This window comes from Lithobates pipiens, unplaced genomic scaffold (assembly GCF_037356315.1).
Source record: "Lithobates pipiens isolate NorthernLeopardFrog02 unplaced genomic scaffold, aLitPip1_a1.2 Scaffold_28, whole genome shotgun sequence".
NCBI classification, from domain to species: Eukaryota; Metazoa; Chordata; class Amphibia; order Anura; family Ranidae; genus Lithobates; species Lithobates pipiens.
In genome coordinates, this window is record NW_027507789.1 from 136,585,047 (window position 1) to 136,593,297 (window position 8,251).

Sequence of the window (8,251 nt, forward strand, 5' to 3'; positions counted from 1 at the left end):
ACCCAGCTTGGCCTGACAGACTGGACTCAGGCCCAGCCCGGTGACGATACAGTGGGAGGACGGAAGAGGAAGGAAAGGGTCAAGGCCCTCGTTCAGAAAGCAGCCCATGCCTACTGCTCTAGGATGGCCTGTTTGACAAGTTTAAGGAACAGAAGAGACAAAGCAAGCAGCAACCGGAGGGGTGAGTACCATGAGGCGATTAACGCCCTTAAGGTACAGAATGTGGAACTGTTTGAGCTCCTTATCAAGATCTGTGACCGGGGGTCTGGTGAAGAGACCCTTCTACGGGGAATAAGGCGTGAGATCCTCAGGGCGAATGAGGAGGGCAGGCAGGCTGCACGGCGGTTGAAGAGCCTCCCATCCCCCAGGAATCCGGGTGAAGAAGCTAACAGTAGTGTGTGTGATAGCCCCAGTAGCACCCCTAGCCGTAGCCCGGCTCCCACCCCCCTATCAAAGTCAGCAGAGGGTCCCCAGGTAACCGCCGGATCCCAGCCTAAGGCAGGGGCTGATGCGGCCCTGGGTAGGGCACCCAATGATGCGAGGGATAGAGGAGGTGATGCAGTGCGGCAAGTAAAAAAAGGATCGGTACCTGTGAGTCCGGCATTTACATCTCTACTGGACGAAGAGATCCCGTTAGGGGCTCCTACTTTGCTTCCCGAGCCGGCGGTTCCCGGGTCCCAGGTCTCCGGAGGAACTGTTCAAGATGGCGGTTCAGGTGGAGCAGCCCAGGAGGGACTTGTGCTTTCGGTAGGCCATGTGGACGGTACGGGGGTGGCGTCCCCCTCGCCATCTTCCCAGGAGGGAGGGAGCTGCCACGATCCCAGGAAGGGGCTGTGGCTAGTTTTACCTCGCAAGGATTGGTGGAGGTCCCGGCCGGGTCAGAGGCCGTTTCCGGCGATGACTTCCGGTCCGCGGCACCCGGCACTTCCGGTGTGGCGCCGAGGCAGGAAGTGATGTCAGCGATGTTGGCGGCGGCCCAGGGAGACGCCAGGAGTGACCAGATGATGGGACAAGGACTTGAGGGACATGTGGAGTGGGGGGAAACCCCAATGGAAGAGCTTGGGGGTGAGTGCCCTGCAATGAGATTTATTAAACAACTGGAGGGTTCCCAGGACAGGGAGGACCCCCCGGTGGACTCTTGTGGGGCCCACATGGTAATAAACTCCGGTACGGACTGGGATACAATCCTGGGAGGCCAGTTAGATGCCTTTTTTGGGATAGTCCCGTCGGTAGAGTCCCCCCCTGGGGTGGGGGGTGGTGAGAGCATCCCTCCTCCGCAGGAGGGGGACAAGGTTACTCCGCAGAAGGAGGTAGAGCCAGGACCTGGCAAGGACGCAGTGCCTGGGAGAACAGAGGCTGGTGATGCCCCCTCGGGTACGCCAGAAAGTTTTTTGGGGGTTGAGGAGGCGGCCTTATTGGGCGCCTTAAAAACAGGCCGTTCCTTCGCCCAAGTGGCGGGCTCAAGCGTTCCTCTGGGCCCCCTGTACGGGCAATTTGGGGCACAAAACTTTAGGGCCCCGCCATCTGCCCAGTTTGAAGGACCGGGTGCCTGGTCCAGGGGTACAGGGGGCCCGGAGAGATGTCGAAGGAACGTCGTCCAATTAAAATGGGAGGGTACTGGTGAGTGTCCCCCAAGGGGTCAGGTAGTGGGGTGGGTCAGGTAGTGGGGTGGGTCTTGGCGGCGGGGTTCAAGGTAGAGGACCTGTTCGCCGTGATTCACCCTACAGGCTCACGGGAATACGACGTCAGTTTCCTCTCCATCGTGTCGATGGAGAGGTTCCTGACCGTCTATGAGCTTCTAAAGCGAGCTGACCCCTGGAAAAATTTCAGGGTTGTTCCCATATCCCGTCAGGAGGACATCAAGAACCTGACAATCCTCGTCAGGAACGAGTCCCTCCCACCCGAGGATATACTGACCTGGCTCGCGAGATACGGACAGCTCCAGGGCCCGATGAGGAAGTCCCTGGATGAGCGCGGGGTGTGGACCGGTGCGTGGCTAACCAGGATCCGACTCAAGAGGCAGGGGAACACCGTAGCCCACGTTCCAGGCAGTGCTTTTATCGGACGTGATCGGATCCTGGTTCTCTACCCCGGTCAGCCCCGCCGCTGCTTTAAATGTGGGAGCCCGGCGCACCTGAGCGCAGACTGTATAACACCAAGATGCGTCAGGTGCAATGGTTTCGGCCACCCACAGGAGACGTGCAGACTAATCATCTGCAACCTGTGTGGTGAGCTGGGCCATCCCTTTAGCCGGTGCCCCAAGGCATTCAGGGGCTTCCCGTCGGAGGGGGCTGGTCGTCCCGAAGCTCCATCTGGGGATCCCGGGCCAGCGTCTGGTATGGAGGGTTTAGGGAGGGAGGGTAGTACTGAGGGACCCCTTCCTCAGAGGCCGAGGGTGGCCAGGCGTAGACGGGATGTGGGAACAATTCATAGTGAGGACCAAAGCCTCTCTGAGGCTGTCCCTGGGGGTTCGGGGGTGGGGTCGGGGGCCCGATCTGCAGCCACTCAGGGGAGCTCTAGTACGTTAAATAAACCCGACGCAGTCAGAAGAAAACCATCTAGGCATGGCCATGATCCAGTGCCTCCCCCTATCCCTATCCCTATCCCAAAACCCCCCATTCCTAAACCTCCAATACCCAAGCCTCCTATTCCTAAACCCCGTTCCTCTCTCCCCCCCCGGGTCCCCCCTTCCCTCTCCTCTCCCTCCCTCCCGTTCCGCTCCTCCTGTTGGACCAGCTGTGGTTGCTGGGCAGGAGGAGATGGACACCTCAGGACAGTCCAAAAAGCGCCCAAAAGCACCCAGTGGGCGCTCGGGGGAGGAGGACAACGGACCAGTAGGTGTTGGTGGCGGGTGGGAAAAGAAAAAGAAAAGGAAGCGAAAACCAGGGAGTATGGTGCATGACCCCACGCCTAGTTCTGTGGGAGCCCAGGTGCCTACCCCAGTCAGTAACCGTTATGGTATACTTTCCGACTCAGAGGAAAGTGATGGCTACTAGTTTGTAAGCAGAGGAGAATGCAATGCCAATCACTAAGGATGGCGACGCCCTCTCCAATTCGCCTCACGACCATTAATGTCGCGAGTTTGCGATCTGCTGCGGCTCGTTTTATGGCCTTTGATTTTTTCAGCCGTGTTGATGCTGATGTTTTGTTTTTGCAGGAGACCTGGCTGGCATCTGTGGCAGAGATGCATCTTGCCAAGAGGGAGTGGAGACATGGGCCCTCCCTCTGATCTCTTGCGGCCGAGCCGTGCAGTGGAGTTGCGGTCCTTTTTAAGACCGGGTCGGTGGTTAGCCAACGAGTGATTGAAGTTGAAGTCGGTAGATGCCTAGTGGTGGATGTTATCTTGAGGGGTGAATTCCTCCGCCTAATTAATTTTTATGGACCCCAGTCCAAAAAGGCGAGGAAGGAGCTTCTCACGAAACTGAAACCTTACCTGTTCACGTCCCAGCAGGTGGTCTTTGGCGGTGACTTTAACATGGTCACCAGGTCAAAGGACCGGGCAGGCGCCTCAGGCCCCCTGTTATATGATAGCATCTTTTTGAATAGCGTAGTGAGGGAAGCCGGGCTGGAGGACGTGCACGTTCGCCACCTCCCCAGCCACACGGGGTTCACATATGCCTGAGGCAGCTGTAAGAGCAGGTTAGATAGTTTTTTTTTGAAGAGGGCCGCCTCCTGCACGGCCCCGGTTGTGCAGGGGGTAGAGTTCTCAGACCACTGTATGGTGACTGTGGCCCTGAACGTGGCCGACACCCCTCAGAAGGGTCCAGGTTTATGGTGACTAAATAGTTCGCTACTCGAGGACCCTGAGGTTAGGGAGGCTTTTGAGATCTTTTTGTCGGATCAAGCCACGCTCCTTGAGAGCGGCTGCTCCCGCCAGGAATGGTGGGAAGTAGTGAAGAAGAGGTTGGAGGGCTTTTTCCGCAGGATCTCAAAGCAGAGGGCGTCTTCTCGGTATCTGGCCTACCAGAGGTTGCGAAGGCAGTTAGACCGCCTGATCTCCTCTGGTGGCCCCCAAGAAGAGATTTCAGGTCTGAAGCTTCGGATGAGGGAGTGTCAGTACGACCGTCTCGCCTCCCTGGTTCTTGAGAGGGATTACGGGAAGTTTACCTCCCCGGACCCTTACAAGAGCTGTGGTGATGCAGTGAGTGAGAAGGTGGTACTTGGCCTGACTGATTCCTCTGGGTCCCTGGTGCGGTCCAAATCAGGGATACTGGGGGTCGTCAGGGACCACTTTTCAGACATCCTGAAGAAGAAGCATTTGGACCTGGAGAAAACCAAAGTTTTCCTTGATGGGACCCCGCTTCCGGTTGGGGTGGATCTCCCAGACTCTTTGACGGCGGAGATCTCAGTAGCCGAAATTGAGCAGGCCATAGACTCTTTGGCTCCAAAGAAGTCGCCGGGGCCTGATGGGCTGACGGCGGAATTCTATAAAACCTTTAAGAGCCTTTTGGCTCCTCTATTGAGGGAGGTTTTTACTGAAAGTTTGGCAGGAAGCCTGCTTCCTCCCTCAATGAGAAGGTCGGCCCTAATCCTGCTGTCAAAGGGGAAGGATCCATCCAAAGTGGAGAATTGGCGCCCGATCGCCCTTCTTACCACGGATAGAAAGATCCTGGCCAAGATCTTTTTCCAACGTATGTCCGCAGTCGCGGACAAGTTACTGTCGGTCTCTCAGCACTGTACGGTTCCTGGCCGTAGCACCTTTAGTGCTGTCCTGAGCGTCCGGGAGGCTGTGGAGCGGTGCAGGGCAACAGGGGACCGACGGTATCTGCTGGCATTGGATCAGGCGAAGGCCTTTGATCGGGTAAGCCACGAGTACCTTTGGCTTCTTCTGGGTAGATATGGTTTGCCTTGTCAATTCATCAATTGGCTGAAAGTTTTGTATAGGGGGGCAGAGAGCTTCCCCCTTGTCAACGGTTGGGTGGGTCCCTCCTTCCCTGTGGACTCTGGTGTCAGGCAGGGTTGCCCGCTGAGTCCCCTGCTTTATGTCTTAGCGGTAGATCCCTTCGTGAGAAGGCTTGACTGCGGACATTTGAGTGGGGTTCCAGTGGAGCCCTGCAGTGGCTCAGTTATGGCAGTGAGGGTGGTGGCCTATGCGGATGATGTCTCGGTGGTGGTGTCTAGCCGAGAGGAGGCCCAGTTTGTGGAAACACAGATTGGGGGCTACTCCGAGGCATCTGGTTCGCAAGTCAATTGGGAGAAGAGTGAAGTTCTCTGGATGGGGAAGGAGGGCGAGCAGTTCGCTCTCCCGGGCGTGTTCCCCCGCCCCCAGACAGAAATTAGGATCTTGGGCATCATTTTCGGCCAGGGGGATTACCCCAAGCTAAATTGGGAGAGTAAACTGTGTGATGCCACCCGGAGAGTAAAGGCCTGGAAAGGCTGGAAGCTGTCTCTCAGGGAGAGGGTGAGCCTGATCAAAACCCATCTGTTTCCAACCTTTCTCTATGTCAGCTACGTTTGTCCTTTGCCGGAATCCTTCTATACCCGGATCTACAGCTTGTTCTTCCTGCTTTTGTGGGGAAACAGGCTGAATCTGGTGAAAAGGGAGGTCACGTACCAGCGGAGGAGGCAGGGAGGGTTGGACATGATCAACCCAGTGGTGTTTTTCACCACTGTGTTTCTAAAATTCAACCTTCAGTCCATCTTTGTGGACCTGCCATCCCCGTGGGAGCGTTCATGTAAGGAATGGTTTATGCTCTTCTTGAGTGGCTGGGGCGAGGGGGGTCGTCCCGGGGATCTCCGTAGATCTCGCGGTTACCTCCCCTCTTATGTCCCCACGTCCTTAAAGGTACTAAGGCGGTGGAGGGTGACTGCTCTGGAGGTAGGCTCTATGGGTCGACGGGAGTTGTACCTGAGAGTCGTGTCCTCGAACTTTTCGAATCCACTAGCCTTGAGGGACTGCCCGGACGGGGTCCTCAGGTCGGGGTTAGCCCTCCTGAATTCTGCTAGAATTCCGGCCAAGTTCTGGGATCTCGCATGGAGGGCGTTCCATGGACGCCTGTACGTGCGAGCGAACTTGAAGTACAGGAACGTTGGGGACAGAGGCTGTCCCCGTCCGGAGTGTGGAGGGGCATTGGAAACCATGGACCATTTTCTGGTGGAATGCCCCTTCAACCTGGAGGTTCTGGAGGGGGTGGGAGATGCCATTCGCTATCCCCGCCTCCCGGCCCTGACCTATTCTGAGAGGGTGTATGGCGACTTCAGAGTCCGCAGAGGTTTTGAGTTGTCGTCACTTTACTTAGTACAGTTTGCCTTTTTTACACTTGGCACGCCCGGAGTCTCGTGTCCACTAGGGACAAAGTCCTGCCAGTTCACGAAGTGGTGGGGGATATTTTCCGGGAGTTGGTGAAGGTGAGGTGTCTGGAGAGGGGCAGGGTGGGGGATGAGAGGTGCGCCCGGTTATGGAGGGGTTTTTCCTTCCGGCCTCCCTGATCCCTTACCCTCCAGCGCGGTGGCGGGTTTCTCTTTCTTTGCACCCCCTTAGTTTTTTTGCATACCCTTTTTTTAAGAACATGGTACGGGCACTCGCTTCTTTGCGTTCTCGCCTGTATAGGTAATGTTAAATATAAGAAACGGTGTGGTAGTTCTTGCCTGTACAAGTAAAAGTTAAGTATTGTATTAGTGTGCAGTGGAATGTATTAGTAGGTTTCGTTTGGGAACTGTTCTACTTTTAAGTTTAAGCTGTACATCTTATGATTCGTTCCTATAATAATGGCAGTATGGCTTGGTGTTATTTGTAATGTTTGGAAGCAGTTAACTTTAAATAAAAACCTCCAGCTCCAATAGCGTATATTAAAGTTGCTGCAGTTAAAAAGCTCGTAGTTGGATCTTGGGATCGAGCTGGCGGTCCGCCGCGAGGCGAGCTACCGCCTGTCCCAGCCCCTGCCTCTTGGCGCCTCCCCGATGCTCTTGACTGAGTGTCCCGGGGGCCCGAAGCGTTTACTTTGAAAAAATTTGAGTGTTCAAAGCAGGCCGGTCGCCTGAATACTTCAGCTAGGAATAATGGAATAGGACTCCGGTTCTATTTTGTTGGTTTTCGGAACTGGGGCCATGATTAAGAGGGACGGCCGGGGGCATTCGTATTGTGCCGCTAGAGGTGAAATTCTTGGACCGGCGCAAGACGAACCAAAGCGAAAGCATTTGCCAAAAATGTTTTCATTAATCAAGAACGAAAGTCGGAGGTTCGAAGACGATCAGATACCGTCGTAGTTCCGACCATAAACGATGCCGACTGGCGATCCGGCGGCGTTATTCCCATGACCTGCCGAGCAGCTTCCGGGAAACCAAAGTCTTTGGGTTCCAGGGGGAGTATGGTTGCAAAGCTGAAACTTAAAGGAATTGACGGAAGGGCACCACCAGGAGTGGAGCCTGCGGCTTAATTTGACTCAACACGGGAAACCTCACCCGGCCCGGACACGGAAAGGATTGACAGATTGATAGCTCTTTCTCGATTCTGTGGGTGGTGGTGCATGGCCGTTCTTAGCTGGTGGAGCAATTTGCCTGGTTAATTCCGATAACGAACGAGACTCCTCCATGCTAACTAGTTACGTGACCCCCGGCGGTCCGTGTCCAAATTCTCAGAGGGACAAGTGGCGTTCAGCCACACGAGATCGAGCAATAACAGATCTGTGATGCCCTTAGATGTCCGGGGCTGCACGAGGCCCCCCTCCAGAGCGAGGAAAACGGCAGAGTCCCCCTTTGCACTGGTACCGAAAAAACTACCTTGAGAGAGGTCCAATAGAGTAAGACTTTTAGTGGTGGATCACTCGGCTCCCGCATCGATGAATAACGCAGCTAGCTGCGAGAATTAGTGTGAATTGCAGGACACATTGATCATCGACACTTCGGAGGAAACTCTGGTGGAGGTCCGCAGCGGTCCTGACTTGCAAAACCGTGGAAGTCGTGGATGAGGTCGGATACGCTTCCCGAGGCCAGGAGGGAGTTCCAGGAGCCTGGCCTGGATTCCGGATTTTTCCGCCTCCGCTGCAGAAAGGTAGGAAAGGTTGCTGTGGATATATGTGAAGAGGTGATTTTCAGAGTGCCACTTCCGAGGAGCCTCACGCCTGGAAGGATATAGCCCACCGCCCCCCCGCAGGGAGGGGATAGCGTGCCCAGGCCCCAGCCCCGGAGGTCGTGGGCCACCCAGGTGCCTCAAACCCCTCCTATCCGCCCGGGGAAGGCGTCCCAGGCGGCGGGTCCCCCGTTGGTCGCGGATGGAGGCGCCCTGCCAGCCCCGCCACAGGGGTCGACCTCC

The 8,251-nt window shown here is 56.0% G+C and overlaps 1 pseudogene; it reads left to right on the forward strand.

Annotated features, from left to right (window-relative positions):
• The first annotated feature begins 7,743 nt into the window (after positions 1 to 7,743).
• Positions 7,744 to 7,867, forward strand: LOC143937525 (5.8S ribosomal RNA; annotated as a pseudogene).
• Positions 7,868 to 8,251: the final 384 nt, after the last annotated feature.